The following is a 13,516-nucleotide window of genomic DNA, read 5'->3' on the forward strand; positions in this document are numbered from 1 at the left end:
GGGCTGTACCCATAGCTCAGAACGTGGGGCTCGGCGAGAGCTTCGCGGTGATATGTTGTGGGTCCCGTAACTCATTCCCGATCAAAAGTTATACCCGTCTGGAGGGTGGGGGATCAGAACCTGCGCACGGGAGCGTACGCTATGAAAGAATAAAGTGCGGGGCTATTGATGGGTGCGATCATACCAGCACTAATGCACCGGATCCCATCAGAACTCCGAAGTTAAGCGTGCTTGGGCGAGAGTAGTACTAGGATGGGTGACCCCCTGTTGCACCCCATTTTTTGCGAGTGCGTTCATTTTTTTTCCGTTCAGTTGGTCTTGATGTGGTCCGACACTCGATTAGTGGTTGTCGAGTACGAGGACAAAAAGTACGACAATCTCCACGAGCCGGTGATGAGCGGGTCCCACAATCTTAAACGTGCCGAAAAACTGTAGCTGCGAACTAAAAGTGTTCGAAATGGCTCGAAACGGCCTCTTTTTGCTTCCCGGAGTAGCCACGGGCTGTACCCGTAGCTCAGAACGTGGGGCTCGGCGAGAGCTTCGCGGTGATATGCTTTGGGTCCCGTAACTCCTTCCGGATCAAAAGTTATGCCTGTGTGAAGGGTGGGGGATCAGAACCTGCGCACGGGAGCGTACGATATGAAAGAATAAAGTGCGAGGCTATTGATGGGTGCGATCATACCAGCCCTAATGCACCGGATCCCATCAGAACTCCGAAGTTAAGGTTGCTTGGGCGAGAGTAGTACTAGGATGGGTGACCCCCTGGGAAGTCCTCGCGTTGCACCCCTTTTTTTGCGAGTGCGTTCATTTTTTTTTTTCGTTCAGTTGGTCTTGATGTGGTCCGACACTCGATTAGCTGTTGTCGAGTACGAGGACAAAAAGTACGACGAACTCCACGAGCCGGTGACGAGCGGGTCCCACAATCTTAAATGTGCCGAAAAACAGTAGCTGCGAACTAAAAGTGTTCGAAATGGCTCGAAACGGCCTCTTTTTGCTTCCCGGAGTAGCCACGGGCTGTACACTTAGCTCAGAACGTGGGGCTCGGCGAGAGCTTCGCGGTGATATGCTGTGGGTCCCGTAACTCCTTCCGGATCAAAAGTTATGCCTGTGTGAAGGGTGGGGGATCAGAACCTGCGCACGGGAGCGTACGCTATGACAGAATAAAGTGCGAGGCTATTGATGGGTGCGATCATACCAGCACTAATGCACCGGATCCCATCAGAACTCCGAAGTTAAGCGTGGTTGGGCGAGAGTAGTACTAGGATGGGTGACCCCCTGGGAAGTCCTCGTGTTGCACCCCTTTTTTTGCGAGTGCCTTCATTTTTTTTTTCCGTTCAGTTGGTCTTGATGTGGTCCGACACTCGATTAGCTGTTGTCGAGTACGAGGACAAAAAGTACGACAAACTCCACGAGCCGGTGACGAGCGGGTCCCACAATCTTAAACGTGCCGAAAAACAGTAGCTGCGAACTAAAAGTGTTCGAAATGACTCGAAACGGCCTCTTTTTGCTTCCCGGAGTAGCCACGGGCTGTACACTTAGCTCAGAACGTGGGGCTCGGCGAGAGCTTCGCGGTGATATGCTGTGGGTCCCGTAACTCCTTCCGGATCAAAAGTTATGCCTGTGTGAAGGGTGGGGGATCAGAACCTGCGCACGGGAGCGTACGCTATGACAGAATAAAGTGCGAGGCTATTGATGGGTGCGATCATACCAGCATTAATGCACCGGATCCCATCCGAACTCCGAAGTTATGCGTGCTTGGGCGAGAGTAGTACTAGGATGGGTGACCCCCTGGGAAGTCCTTGTGTTGCACCCCTTTTTTTGCGAGTGCGTTCATTTTTTTTTTCCATTCATTTGGTCTTGATGTGGTCCGACACTCGATTAGCTGTTGTCGAGTACGAGGACAAAAAGTACGACAATCTCCACGAGCCGGTGACGAGCGGGTCCCACAATCTTAAACATGCCGAAAAACAGTAGCTGCGAACTAAAAGTGTTCGAAATGGCTCGAAACGGCCTCTTTTTGCTTCCCGGAGTAGCCACGGGCTGTACCCGTAGCTCAGAACGTGGGGCTCGGCGAGAGCTTCGCGGTGATATGTTGTGGGTCCCGTAACTCATTCCCGATCAAAAGTTATACCCGTCTGGAGGGTGGGGGATCAGAACCTGCGCACGGGAGCGTACGCTATGAAAGAATAAAGTGCGGGGCTATTGATGGGTGCGATCATACCAGCACTAATGCACCGGATCCCATCAGAACTCCGAAGTTAAGCGTGCTTGGGCGAGAGTAGTACTAGGATGGGTGACCCCCTGTTGCACCCCTTTTTTTGCGAGTGCGTTCATTTTTTTTCCGTTCAGTTGGTCTTGATGTAGTCCGACACTCGATTAGTGGTTGTCGAGTACGAGGACAAAAAGTACGACAATCTCCACGAGCCGGTGATGAGCGGGTCCCACAATCTTAAACGTGCCGAAAAACTGTAGCTGCGAACTAAAAGTGTTCGAAATGGCTCGAAACGGCCTCTTTTTGCTTCCCGGAGTAGCCACGGGCTGTACACTTAGCTCAGAACGTGGGGCTCGGCGAGAGCTTCGCGGTGATATGCTGTGGGTCCCGTAACTCCTTCCGGATCAAAAGTTATGCCTGTGTGAAGGGTGGGGGATCAGAACCTGCGCACGGGAGCGTACGCTATGAAAGAATAAAGTGCGGGGCTATTGATGGGTGCGATCATACCAGCACTAATGCACCGGATCCCATCAGAACTCCGAAGTTAAGCGTGCTTGGGCGAGAGTAGTACTAGGATGGGTGACCCCCTGTTGCACCCCTTTTTTTGCGAGTGCGTTCATTTTTTTTCCGTTCAGTTGGTCTTGATGTGGTCCGACACTCGATTAGTGGTTGTCGAGTACGAGGACAAAAAGTACGACAATCTCCACGAGCCGGTGATGAGCGGGTCCCACAATCTTAAACGTGCCGAAAAACTGTAGCTGCGAACTAAAAGTGTTCGAAATGGCTCGAAACGGCCTCTTTTTGCTTCCCGGAGTAGCCACGGGCTGTACCCGTAGCTCAGAACGTGGGGCTCGGCGAGAGCTTCGCGGTGATATGCTTTGGGTCCCGTAGCTCCTTCCGGATCAAAAGTTATGCCTGTGTGAAGGGTGGGGGATCAGAACCTGCGCACGGGAGCGTACGATATGAAAGAATAAAGTGCGGGGCTATTGATGGGTGCGATCATACCAGCACTAATGCACCGGATCCCATCAGAACTCCGAAGTTAAGCGTGCTTGGGCGAGAGTAGTACTAGGATGGGTGACCCCCTGTTGCACCCCTTTTTTTGCGAGTGCGTTCATTTTTTTTCCGTTCAGTTGGTCTTGATGTGGTCCGACACTCGATTAGTGGTTGTCGAGTACGAGGACAAAAAGTACGACAATCTCCACGAGCCGGTGATGAGCGGGTCCCACAATCTTAAACGTGCCGAAAAACTGTAGCTGCGAACTAAAAGTGTTCGAAATGGCTCGAAACGGCCTCTTTTTGCTTCCCGGAGTAGCCACGGGCTGTACCCGTAGCTCAGAACGTGGGGCTCGGCGAGAGCTTCGCGGTGATATGCTTTGGGTCCCGTAGCTCCTTCCGGATCAAAAGTTATGCCTGTGTGAAGGGTGGGGGATCAGAACCTGCGCACGGGAGCGTACGATATGAAAGAATAAAGTGCGAGGCTATTGATGGGTGCGATCATACCAGCCCTAATGCACCGGATCCCATCAGAACTCCGAAGTTAAGCTTGCTTGGGCGAGAGTAGTACTAGGATGGGTGACCCCCTGGGAAGTCCTCGTGTTGCACGCCTTTTTTTGCGAGTGCGTTCATTTTTTTTTTCCGTTCAGTTGGTCTTGATGTGGTCCGACACTCGATTAGCTGTTGTCGAGTACGAGGACAAAAAGTACGACGAACTCCACGAGCCGGTGACGAGCGGGTCCCACAATCTTAAATGTGCCGAAAAACAGTAGCTGCGAACTAAAAGTGTTCGAAATGGCTCGAAACGGCCTCTTTTTGCTTCCCGGAGTAGCCACGGGCTGTACACTTAGCTCAGAACGTGGGGCTCGGCGAGAGCTTCGCGGTGATATGCTGTGGGTCCCGTAACTCCTTCCGGATCAAAAGTTATGCCTGTGTGAAGGGTGGGGGATCAGAACCTGCGCACGGGAGCGTACGCTATGACAGAATAAAGTGCGAGGCTATTGATGGGTGCGATCATACCAGCACTAATGCACCGGATCCCATCAGAACTCCGAAGTTAAGCGTGCTTGGGCGAGAGTAGTACTAGGATGGGTGACCCCCTGGGAAGTCCTCGTGTTGCACCCCTTTTTTTGCGAGTGCCTTCATTTTTTTTTTCCGTTCAGTTGGTCTTGATGTGGTCCGACACTCGATTAGCTGTTGTCGAGTACGAGGACAAAAAGTACGACAAACTCCACGAGCCGGTGACGAGCGGGTCCCACAATCTTAAACGTGCCGAAAAACAGTAGCTGCGAACTAAAAGTGTTCGAAATGGCTCGAAACGGCCTCTTTTTGCTTCCCGGAGTAGCCACGGGCTGTACACTTAGCTCAGAACGTGGGGCTCGGCGAGAGCTTCGCGGTGATATGCTGTGGGTCCCGTAACTCCTTCCGGATCAAAAGTTATGCCTGTGTGAAGGGTGGGTGATCAGAACCTGCGCACGGGAGCGTACGCTATGACAGAATAAAGTGCGAGGCTATTGATGGGTGCGATCATACCAGCACTAATGCACCGGATCCCATCCGAACTCCGAAGTTATGCGTGCTTGGGCGAGAGTAGTACTAGGATGGGTGACCCCCTGGGAAGTCCTTGTGTTGCACCCCTTTTTTTGCGAGTGCGTTCATTTTTTTTTTCCATTCATTTGGTCTTGATGTGGTCCGACACTCGATTAGCTGTTGTCGAGTACGAGGACAAAAAGTACGACAATCTCCACGAGCCGGTGACGAGCGGGTCCCACAATCTTAAACGTGCCGAAAAACAGTAGCTGCGAACTAAAAGTGTTCGAAATGGCTCGAAACGGCCTCTTTTTGCTTCCCGGAGTAGCCACGGGCTGTACCCGTAGCACAGAACGTGGGGCTCGGCGAGAGCTTCGCGGTGATATGTTGTGGGTCCCGTAACTCATTCCCGATCAAAAGTTATACCCGTCTGGAGGGTGGGGGATCAGAACCTGCGCACGGGAGCGTACGCTATGAAAGAATAAAGTGCGGGGCTATTGATGGGTGCGATCATACCAGCACTAATGCACCGGATCCCATCAGAACTCCGAAGTTAAGCGTGCTTGGGCGAGAGTAGTACTAGGATGGGTGACCCCCTGTTGCACCCCTTTTTTTGCGAGTGCGTTCATTTTTTTTCCGTTCAGTTGGTCTTGATGTGGTCCGACACTCGATTAGTGGTTGTCGAGTACGAGGACAAAAAGTACGACAATCTCCACGAGCCGGTGATGAGCGGGTCCCACAATCTTAAACGTGCCGAAAAACTGTAGCTGCGAACTAAAAGTGTTCGAAATGGCTCGAAACGGCCTCTTTTTGCTTCCCGGAGTAGCCACGGGCTGTACACTTAGCTCAGAACGTGGGGCTCGGCGAGAGCTTCGCGGTGATATGTTGTGGGTCCCGTAACTCCTTCCGGATCAAAAGTTATGCCTGTGTGAAGGGTGGGGGATCAGAACCTGCGCACGGGAGCGTACGCTATGAAAGAATAAAGTGCGGGGCTATTGATGGGTGCGATCATACCAGCACTAATGCACCGGATCCCATCAGAACTCCGAAGTTAAGCGTGCTTGGGCGAGAGTAGTACTAGGATGGGTGACCCCCTGTTGCACCCCTTTTTTTGCGAGTGCGTTCATTTTTTTTCCGTTCAGTTGGTCTTGATGTGGTCCGACACTCGATTAGTGGTTGTCGAGTACGAGGACAAAAAGTACGACAATCTCCACGAGCCGGTGATGAGCGGGTCCCACAATCTTAAACGTGCCGAAAAACTGTAGCTGCGAACTAAAAGTGTTCGAAATGGCTCGAAACGGCCTCTTTTTGCTTCCCGGAGTAGCCACGGGCTGTACCCGTAGCTCAGAACGTGGGGCTCGGCGAGAGCTTCGCGGTGATATGCTTTGGGTCCCGTAACTCCTTCCGGATCAAAAGTTATGCCTGTGTGAAGGGTGGGGGATCAGAACCTGCGCACGGGAGCGTACGATATGAAAGAATAAAGTGCGAGGCTATTGATGGGTGCGATCATACCAGCCCTAATGCACCGGATCCCATCAGAACTCCGAAGTTAAGCTTGCTTGGGCGAGAGTAGTACTAGGATGGGTGACCCCCTGGGAAGTCCTCGTGTTGCACCCCTTTTTTTGCGAGTGCGTTCATTTTTTTTTTCCGTTCAGTTGGTCTTGATGTGGTCCGACACTCGATTAGCTGTTGTCGAGTACGAGGACAAAAAGTACGACGAACTCCACGAGCCGGTGACGAGCGGGTCCCACAATCTTAAATGTGCCGAAAAACAGTAGCTGCGAACTAAAAGTGTTCGAAATGGCTCGAAACGGCCTCTTTTTGCTTCCCGGAGTAGCCACGGGCTGTACACTTAGCTCAGAACGTGGGGCTCGGCGAGAGCTTCGCGGTGATATGCTGTGGGTCCCGTAACTCCTTCCGGATCAAAAGTTATGCCTGTGTGAAGGGTGGGGGATCAGAACCTGCGCACGGGAGCGTACGCTATGACAGAATAAAGTGCGAGGCTATTGATGGGTGCGATCATACCAGCACTAATGCACCGGATCCCATCAGAACTCCGAAGTTAAGCGTGCTTGGGCGAGAGTAGTACTAGGATGGGTGACCCCCTGGGAAGTCCTCGTGTTGCACCCCTTTTTTTGCGAGTGCCTTCATTTTTTTTTTCCGTTCAGTTGGTCTTGATGTGGTCCGACACTCGATTAGCTGTTGTCGAGTACGAGGACAAAAAGTACGACAAACTCCACGAGCCGGTGACGAGCGGGTCCCACAATCTTAAACGTGCCGAAAAACAGTAGCTGCGAACTAAAAGTGTTCGAAATGGCTCGAAACGGCCTCTTTTTGCTTCCCGGAGTAGCCACGGGCTGTACACTTAGCTCAGAACGTGGGGCTCGGCGAGAGCTTCGCGGTGATATGCTGTGGGTCCCGTAACTCCTTCCGGATCAAAAGTTATGCCTGTGTGAAGGGTGGGTGATCAGAACCTGCGCACGGGAGCGTACGCTATGACAGAATAAAGTGCGAGGCTATTGATGGGTGCGATCATACCAGCACTAATGCACCGGATCCCATCCGAACTCCGAAGTTATGCGTGCTTGGGCGAGAGTAGTACTAGGATGGGTGACCCCCTGGGAAGTCCTTGTGTTGCACCCCTTTTTTTGCGAGTGCGTTCATTTTTTTTTTCCATTCATTTGGTCTTGATGTGGTCCGACACTCGATTAGCTGTTGTCGAGTACGAGGACAAAAAGTACGACAATCTCCACGAGCCGGTGACGAGCGGGTCCCACAATCTTAAACGTGCCGAAAAACAGTAGCTGCGAACTAAAAGTGTTCGAAATGGCTCGAAACGGCCTCTTTTTGCTTCCCGGAGTAGCCACGGGCTGTACCCGTAGCACAGAACGTGGGGCTCGGCGAGAGCTTCGCGGTGATATGTTGTGGGTCCCGTAACTCATTCCCGATCAAAAGTTATACCCGTCTGGAGGGTGGGGGATCAGAACCTGCGCACGGGAGCGTACGCTATGAAAGAATAAAGTGCGGGGCTATTGATGGGTGCGATCATACCAGCACTAATGCACCGGATCCCATCAGAACTCCGAAGTTAAGCGTGCTTGGGCGAGAGTAGTACTAGGATGGGTGACCCCCTGTTGCACCCCTTTTTTTGCGAGTGCGTTCATTTTTTTTCCGTTCAGTTGGTCTTGATGTGGTCCGACACTCGATTAGTGGTTGTCGAGTACGAGGACAAAAAGTACGACAATCTCCACGAGCCGGTGATGAGCGGGTCCCACAATCTTAAACGTGCCGAAAAACTGTAGCTGCGAACTAAAAGTGTTCGAAATGGCTCGAAACGGCCTCTTTTTGCTTCCCGGAGTAGCCACGGGCTGTACACTTAGCTCAGAACGTGGGGCTCGGCGAGAGCTTCGCGGTGATATGTTGTGGCTCCCGTAACTCCTTCCGGATCAAAAGTTATGCCTGTGTGAAGGGTGGGGGATCAGAACCTGCGCACGGGAGCGTACGCTATGAAAGAATAAAGTGCGGGGCTATTGATGGGTGCGATCATACCAGCACTAATGCACCGGATCCCATCAGAACTCCGAAGTTAAGCGTGCTTGGGCGAGAGTAGTACTAGGATGGGTGACCCCCTGTTGCACCCCTTTTTTTGCGAGTGCGTTCATTTTTTTTCCGTTCAGTTGGTCTTGATGTGGTCCGACACTCGATTAGTGGTTGTCGAGTACGAGGACAAAAAGTACGACAATCTCCACGAGCCGGTGATGAGCGGGTCCCACAATCTTAAACGTGCCGAAAAACTGTAGCTGCGAACTAAAAGTGTTCGAAATGGCTCGAAACGGCCTCTTTTTGCTTCCCGGAGTAGCCACGGGCTGTACCCGTAGCTCAGAACGTGGGGCTCGGCGAGAGCTTCGCGGTGATATGCTTTGGGTCCCGTAACTCCTTCCGGATCAAAAGTTATGCCTGTGTGAAGGGTGGGGGATCAGAACCTGCGCACGGGAGCGTACGATATGAAAGAATAAAGTGCGAGGCTATTGATGGGTGCGATCATACCAGCCCTAATGCACCGGATCCCATCAGAACTCCGAAGTTAAGCTTGCTTGGGCGAGAGTAGTACTAGGATGGGTGACCCCCTGGGAAGTCCTCGTGTTGCACCCCTTTTTTTGCGAGTGCGTTCATTTTTTTTTTCCGTTCAGTTGGTCTTGATGTGGTCCGACACTCGATTAGCTGTTGTCGAGTACGAGGACAAAAAGTACGACGAACTCCACGAGCCGGTGACGAGCGGGTCCCACAATCTTAAATGTGCCGAAAAACAGTAGCTGCGAACTAAAAGTGTTCGAAATGGCTCGAAACGGCCTCTTTTTGCTTCCCGGAGTAGCCACGGGCTGTACCCGTAGCTCAGAACGTGGGGCTCGGCGAGAGCTTCGCGGTGATATGCTTTGGGTCCCGTAACTCCTTCCGGATCAAAAGTTATGCCTGTGTGAAGGGTGGGGGATCAGAACCTGCGCACGGGAGCGTACGCTATGACAGAATAAAGTGCGAGGCTATTGATGGGTGCGATCATACCAGCACTAATGCACCGGATCCCATCAGAACTCCGAAGTTAAGCGTGCTTGGGCGAGAGTAGTACTAGGATGGGTGACCCCCTGGGAAGTCCTCGTGTTGCACCCCTTTTTTTGCGAGTGCCTTCATTTTTTTTTTCCGTTCAGTTGGTCTTGATGTGGTCCGACACTCGATTAGCTGTTGTCGAGTACGAGGACAAAAAGTACGACAAACTCCACGAGCCGGTGACGAGCGGGTCCCACAATCTTAAACGTGCCGAAAAACAGTAGCTGCGAACTAAAAGTGTTCGAAATGGCTCGAAACGGCCTCTTTTTGCTTCCCGGAGTAGCCACGGGCTGTACACTTAGCTCAGAACGTGGGGCTCGGCGAGAGCTTCGCGGTGATATGCTGTGGGTCCCGTAACTCCTTCCGGATCAAAAGTTATGCCTGTGTGAAGGGTGGGGGATCAGAACCTGCGCACGGGAGCGTACGCTATGACAGAATAAAGTGCGAGGCTATTGATGGGTGCGATCATACCAGCACTAATGCACCGGATCCCATCAGAACTCCGAAGTTATGCGTGCTTGGGCGAGAGTAGTACTAGGATGGGTGACCCCCTGGGAAGTCCTTGTGTTGCACCCCTTTTTTTGCGAGTGCGTTCATTTTTTTTTTCCATTCATTTGGTCTTGATGTGGTCCGACACTCGATTAGCTGTTGTCGAGTACGAGGACAAAAAGTACGACAATCTCCACGAGCCGGTGACGAGCGGGTCCCACAATCTTAAACGTGCCGAAAAACAGTAGCTGCGAACTAAAAGTGTTCGAAATGGCTCGAAACGGCCTCTTTTTGCTTCCCGGAGTAGCCACGGGCTGTACCCGTAGCTCAGAACGTGGGGCTCGGCGAGAGCTTCGCGGTGATATGTTGTGGGTCCCGTAACTCATTCCCGATCAAAAGTTATACCCGTCTGGAGGGTGGGGGATCAGAACCTGCGCACGGGAGCGTACGCTATGAAAGAATAAAGTGCGGGGCTATTGATGGGTGCGATCATACCAGCACTAATGCACCGGATCCCATCAGAACTCCGAAGTTAAGCGTGCTTGGGCGAGAGTAGTACTAGGATGGGTGACCCCCTGTTGCACCCCTTTTTTTGCGAGTGCGTTCATTTTTTTTCCGTTCAGTTGGTCTTGATGTGGTCCGACACTCGATTAGTGGTTGTCGAGTACGAGGACAAAAAGTACGACAATCTCCACGAGCCGGTGATGAGCGGGTCCCACAATCTTAAACGTGCCGAAAAACTGTAGCTGCGAACTAAAAGTGTTCGAAATGGCTCGAAACGGCCTCTTTTTGCTTCCCGGAGTAGCCACGGGCTGTACACTTAGCTCAGAACGTGGGGCTCGGCGAGAGCTTCGCGGTGATATGTTGTGGCTCCCGTAACTCCTTCCGGATCAAAAGTTATGCCTGTGTGAAGGGTGGGGGATCAGAACCTGCGCACGGGAGCGTACGCTATGAAAGAATAAAGTGCGGGGCTATTGATGGGTGCGATCATACCAGCACTAATGCACCGGATCCCATCAGAACTCCGAAGTTAAGCGTGCTTGGGCGAGAGTAGTACTAGGATGGGTGACCCCCTGTTGCACCCCTTTTTTTGCGAGTGCGTTCATTTTTTTTCCGTTCAGTTGGTCTTGATGTGGTCCGACACTCGATTAGTGGTTGTCGAGTACGAGGACAAAAAGTACGACAATCTCCACGAGCCGGTGATGAGCGGGTCCCACAATCTTAAACGTGCCGAAAAACTGTAGCTGCGAACTAAAAGTGTTCGAAATGGCTCGAAACGGCCTCTTTTTGCTTCCCGGAGTAGCCACGGGCTGTACCCGTAGCTCAGAACGTGGGGCTCGGCGAGAGCTTCGCGGTGATATGCTTTGGGTCCCGTAACTCCTTCCGGATCAAAAGTTATGCCTGTGTGAAGGGTGGGGGATCAGAACCTGCGCACGGGAGCGTACGATATGAAAGAATAAAGTGCGAGGCTATTGATGGGTGCGATCATACCAGCCCTAATGCACCGGATCCCATCAGAACTCCGAAGTTAAGCTTGCTTGGGCGAGAGTAGTACTAGGATGGGTGACCCCCTGGGAAGTCCTCGTGTTGCACCCCTTTTTTTGCGAGTGCGTTCATTTTTTTTTTCCGTTCAGTTGGTCTTGATGTGGTCCGACACTCGATTAGCTGTTGTCGAGTACGAGGACAAAAAGTACGACGAACTCCACGAGCCGGTGACGAGCGGGTCCCACAATCTTAAATGTGCCGAAAAACAGTAGCTGCGAACTAAAAGTGTTCGAAATGGCTCGAAACGGCCTCTTTTTGCTTCCCGGAGTAGCCACGGGCTGTACACTTAGCTCAGAACGTGGGGCTCGGCGAGAGCTTCGCGGTGATATGCTGTGGGTCCCGTAACTCCTTCCGGATCAAAAGTTATGCCTGTGTGAAGGGTGGGGGATCAGAACCTGCGCACGGGAGCGTACGCTATGACAGAATAAAGTGCGAGGCTATTGATGGGTGCGATCATACCAGCACTAATGCACCGGATCCCATCAGAACTCCGAAGTTATGCGTGCTTGGGCGAGAGTAGTACTAGGATGGGTGACCCCCTGGGAAGTCCTTGTGTTGCACCCCTTTTTTTGCGAGTGCGTTCATTTTTTTTTTCCATTCATTTGGTCTTGATGTGGTCCGACACTCGATTAGCTGTTGTCGAGTACGAGGACAAAAAGTACGACAATCTCCACGAGCCGGTGACGAGCGGGTCCCACAATCTTAAACGTGCCGAAAAACAGTAGCTGCGAACTAAAAGTGTTCGAAATGGCTCGAAACGGCCTCTTTTTGCTTCCCGGAGTAGCCACGGGCTGTACCCGTAGCTCAGAACGTGGGGCTCGGCGAGAGCTTCGCGGTGATATGTTGTGGGTCCCGTAACTCATTCCCGATCAAAAGTTATACCCGTCTGGAGGGTGGGGGATCAGAACCTGCGCACGGGAGCGTACGCTATGAAAGAATAAAGTGCGGGGCTATTGATGGGTGCGATCATACCAGCACTAATGCACCGGATCCCATCAGAACTCCGAAGTTAAGCGTGCTTGGGCGAGAGTAGTACTAGGATGGGTGACCCCCTGTTGCACCCCTTTTTTTGCGAGTGCGTTCATTTTTTTTCCGTTCAGTTGGTCTTGATGTGGTCCGACACTCGATTAGTGGTTGTCGAGTACGAGGACAAAAAGTACGACAATCTCCACGAGCCGGTGATGAGCGGGTCCCACAATCTTAAACGTGCCGAAAAACTGTAGCTGCGAACTAAAAGTGTTCGAAATGGCTCGAAACGGCCTCTTTTTGCTTCCCGGAGTAGCCACGGGCTGTACCCGTAGCTCAGAACGTGGGGCTCGGCGAGAGCTTCGCGGTGATATGCTTTGGGTCCCGTAACTCCTTCCGGATCAAAAGTTATGCCTGTGTGAAGGGTGGGGGATCAGAACCTGCGCACGGGAGCGTACGATATGAAAGAATAAAGTGCGAGGCTATTGATGGGTGCGATCATACCAGCCCTAATGCACCGGATCCCATCAGAACTCCGAAGTTAAGCGTGCTTGGGCGAGAGTAGTACTAGGATGGGTGACCCCCTGGGAAGTCCTCGTGTTGCACCCCTTTTTTTGCGAGTGCCTTCATTTTTTTTTTCCGTTCAGTTGGTCTTGATGTGGTCCGACACTCGATTAGCTGTTGTCGAGTACGAGGACAAAAAGTACGACGAACTCCACGAGCCGGTGACGAGCGGGTCCCACAATCTTAAATGTGCCGAAAAACAGTAGCTGCGAACTAAAAGTGTTCGAAATGGCTCGAAACGGCCTCTTTTTGCTTCCCGGAGTAGCCACGGGCTGTACACTTAGCTCAGAACGTGGGGCTCGGCGAGAGCTTCGCGGTGATATGCTGTGGGTCCCGTAACTCCTTCCGGATCAAAAGTTATGCCTGTGTGAAGGGTGGGGGATCAGAACCTGCGCACGGGAGCGTACGCTATGACAGAATAAAGTGCGAGGCTATTGATGGGTGCGATCATACCAGCACTAATGCACCGGATCCCATCAGAACTCCGAAGTTATGCGTGCTTGGGCGAGAGTAGTACTAGGATGGGTGACCCCCTGGGAAGTCCTTGTGTTGCACCCCTTTTTTTGCGAGTGCGTTCATTTTTTTTTTCCATTCATTTGGTCTTGATGTGGT

At 52.2% G+C, this 13,516-nt stretch overlaps 16 non-coding genes and 11 pseudogenes across 16 annotated transcripts; all 27 read left to right on the forward strand.

Moving 5' to 3' along the window:
• The first annotated feature begins 170 nt into the window (after positions 1-170).
• LOC148925773 (5S ribosomal RNA) lies at positions 171-276 on the forward strand (annotated as a pseudogene).
• Positions 277-668: 392 nt separating this feature from the next.
• Positions 669-787, forward strand: LOC148925774 (5S ribosomal RNA). The gene has a single exon (XR_016131539.1). It is a non-coding gene; the product is annotated as a 5S ribosomal RNA (ribosomal RNA).
• Positions 788-1,181: 394 nt separating this feature from the next.
• LOC148925775 (5S ribosomal RNA) lies at positions 1,182-1,300 on the forward strand. Its single transcript, XR_016132082.1, has one exon. It is a non-coding gene; the product is annotated as a 5S ribosomal RNA (ribosomal RNA).
• A 394-nt stretch (positions 1,301-1,694) lies between these two features.
• LOC148925776 (5S ribosomal RNA) lies at positions 1,695-1,813 on the forward strand. Its single transcript, XR_016131067.1, has one exon. It is a non-coding gene; the product is annotated as a 5S ribosomal RNA (ribosomal RNA).
• A 394-nt stretch (positions 1,814-2,207) lies between these two features.
• Positions 2,208-2,313, forward strand: LOC148925777 (5S ribosomal RNA; annotated as a pseudogene).
• Positions 2,314-2,705: 392 nt separating this feature from the next.
• On the forward strand, positions 2,706-2,811 carry LOC148925778 (5S ribosomal RNA; annotated as a pseudogene).
• A 392-nt stretch (positions 2,812-3,203) lies between these two features.
• Positions 3,204-3,309, forward strand: LOC148925779 (5S ribosomal RNA; annotated as a pseudogene).
• Positions 3,310-3,701: 392 nt separating this feature from the next.
• Positions 3,702-3,820, forward strand: LOC148925780 (5S ribosomal RNA). Its single transcript, XR_016131543.1, has one exon. It is a non-coding gene; the product is annotated as a 5S ribosomal RNA (ribosomal RNA).
• A 394-nt stretch (positions 3,821-4,214) lies between these two features.
• On the forward strand, positions 4,215-4,333 carry LOC148925781 (5S ribosomal RNA). Its single transcript, XR_016130999.1, has one exon. It is a non-coding gene; the product is annotated as a 5S ribosomal RNA (ribosomal RNA).
• Positions 4,334-4,727: 394 nt separating this feature from the next.
• Positions 4,728-4,846, forward strand: LOC148925782 (5S ribosomal RNA). The gene has a single exon (XR_016132220.1). It is a non-coding gene; the product is annotated as a 5S ribosomal RNA (ribosomal RNA).
• Positions 4,847-5,240: 394 nt separating this feature from the next.
• On the forward strand, positions 5,241-5,346 carry LOC148925783 (5S ribosomal RNA; annotated as a pseudogene).
• Positions 5,347-5,738: 392 nt separating this feature from the next.
• LOC148925784 (5S ribosomal RNA) lies at positions 5,739-5,844 on the forward strand (annotated as a pseudogene).
• A 392-nt stretch (positions 5,845-6,236) lies between these two features.
• LOC148925785 (5S ribosomal RNA) lies at positions 6,237-6,355 on the forward strand. Its single transcript, XR_016131263.1, has one exon. It is a non-coding gene; the product is annotated as a 5S ribosomal RNA (ribosomal RNA).
• A 394-nt stretch (positions 6,356-6,749) lies between these two features.
• LOC148925786 (5S ribosomal RNA) lies at positions 6,750-6,868 on the forward strand. Its single transcript, XR_016131010.1, has one exon. It is a non-coding gene; the product is annotated as a 5S ribosomal RNA (ribosomal RNA).
• Positions 6,869-7,262: 394 nt separating this feature from the next.
• Positions 7,263-7,381, forward strand: LOC148925787 (5S ribosomal RNA). The gene has a single exon (XR_016132221.1). It is a non-coding gene; the product is annotated as a 5S ribosomal RNA (ribosomal RNA).
• A 394-nt stretch (positions 7,382-7,775) lies between these two features.
• LOC148925788 (5S ribosomal RNA) lies at positions 7,776-7,881 on the forward strand (annotated as a pseudogene).
• Positions 7,882-8,273: 392 nt separating this feature from the next.
• On the forward strand, positions 8,274-8,379 carry LOC148925789 (5S ribosomal RNA; annotated as a pseudogene).
• Positions 8,380-8,771: 392 nt separating this feature from the next.
• On the forward strand, positions 8,772-8,890 carry LOC148925790 (5S ribosomal RNA). The gene has a single exon (XR_016131265.1). It is a non-coding gene; the product is annotated as a 5S ribosomal RNA (ribosomal RNA).
• Positions 8,891-9,284: 394 nt separating this feature from the next.
• LOC148925791 (5S ribosomal RNA) lies at positions 9,285-9,403 on the forward strand. Its single transcript, XR_016131021.1, has one exon. It is a non-coding gene; the product is annotated as a 5S ribosomal RNA (ribosomal RNA).
• A 394-nt stretch (positions 9,404-9,797) lies between these two features.
• On the forward strand, positions 9,798-9,916 carry LOC148925792 (5S ribosomal RNA). Its single transcript, XR_016131129.1, has one exon. It is a non-coding gene; the product is annotated as a 5S ribosomal RNA (ribosomal RNA).
• Positions 9,917-10,310: 394 nt separating this feature from the next.
• LOC148925793 (5S ribosomal RNA) lies at positions 10,311-10,416 on the forward strand (annotated as a pseudogene).
• Positions 10,417-10,808: 392 nt separating this feature from the next.
• LOC148925794 (5S ribosomal RNA) lies at positions 10,809-10,914 on the forward strand (annotated as a pseudogene).
• A 392-nt stretch (positions 10,915-11,306) lies between these two features.
• Positions 11,307-11,425, forward strand: LOC148925795 (5S ribosomal RNA). Its single transcript, XR_016131266.1, has one exon. It is a non-coding gene; the product is annotated as a 5S ribosomal RNA (ribosomal RNA).
• Positions 11,426-11,819: 394 nt separating this feature from the next.
• LOC148925796 (5S ribosomal RNA) lies at positions 11,820-11,938 on the forward strand. The gene has a single exon (XR_016131130.1). It is a non-coding gene; the product is annotated as a 5S ribosomal RNA (ribosomal RNA).
• Positions 11,939-12,332: 394 nt separating this feature from the next.
• LOC148925797 (5S ribosomal RNA) lies at positions 12,333-12,438 on the forward strand (annotated as a pseudogene).
• A 392-nt stretch (positions 12,439-12,830) lies between these two features.
• On the forward strand, positions 12,831-12,949 carry LOC148925798 (5S ribosomal RNA). Its single transcript, XR_016131928.1, has one exon. It is a non-coding gene; the product is annotated as a 5S ribosomal RNA (ribosomal RNA).
• A 394-nt stretch (positions 12,950-13,343) lies between these two features.
• LOC148925799 (5S ribosomal RNA) lies at positions 13,344-13,462 on the forward strand. The gene has a single exon (XR_016131132.1). It is a non-coding gene; the product is annotated as a 5S ribosomal RNA (ribosomal RNA).
• The last annotated feature ends 54 nt before the right edge of the window (positions 13,463-13,516 follow it).

Source organism: Salvia hispanica, chromosome 5 (genome assembly GCF_029641045.1).
Source record: "Salvia hispanica isolate PSC_SH4W2 chromosome 5, Shi_PSC_v1, whole genome shotgun sequence".
NCBI lineage: Eukaryota > Viridiplantae > Streptophyta > Magnoliopsida > Lamiales > Lamiaceae > Salvia > Salvia hispanica.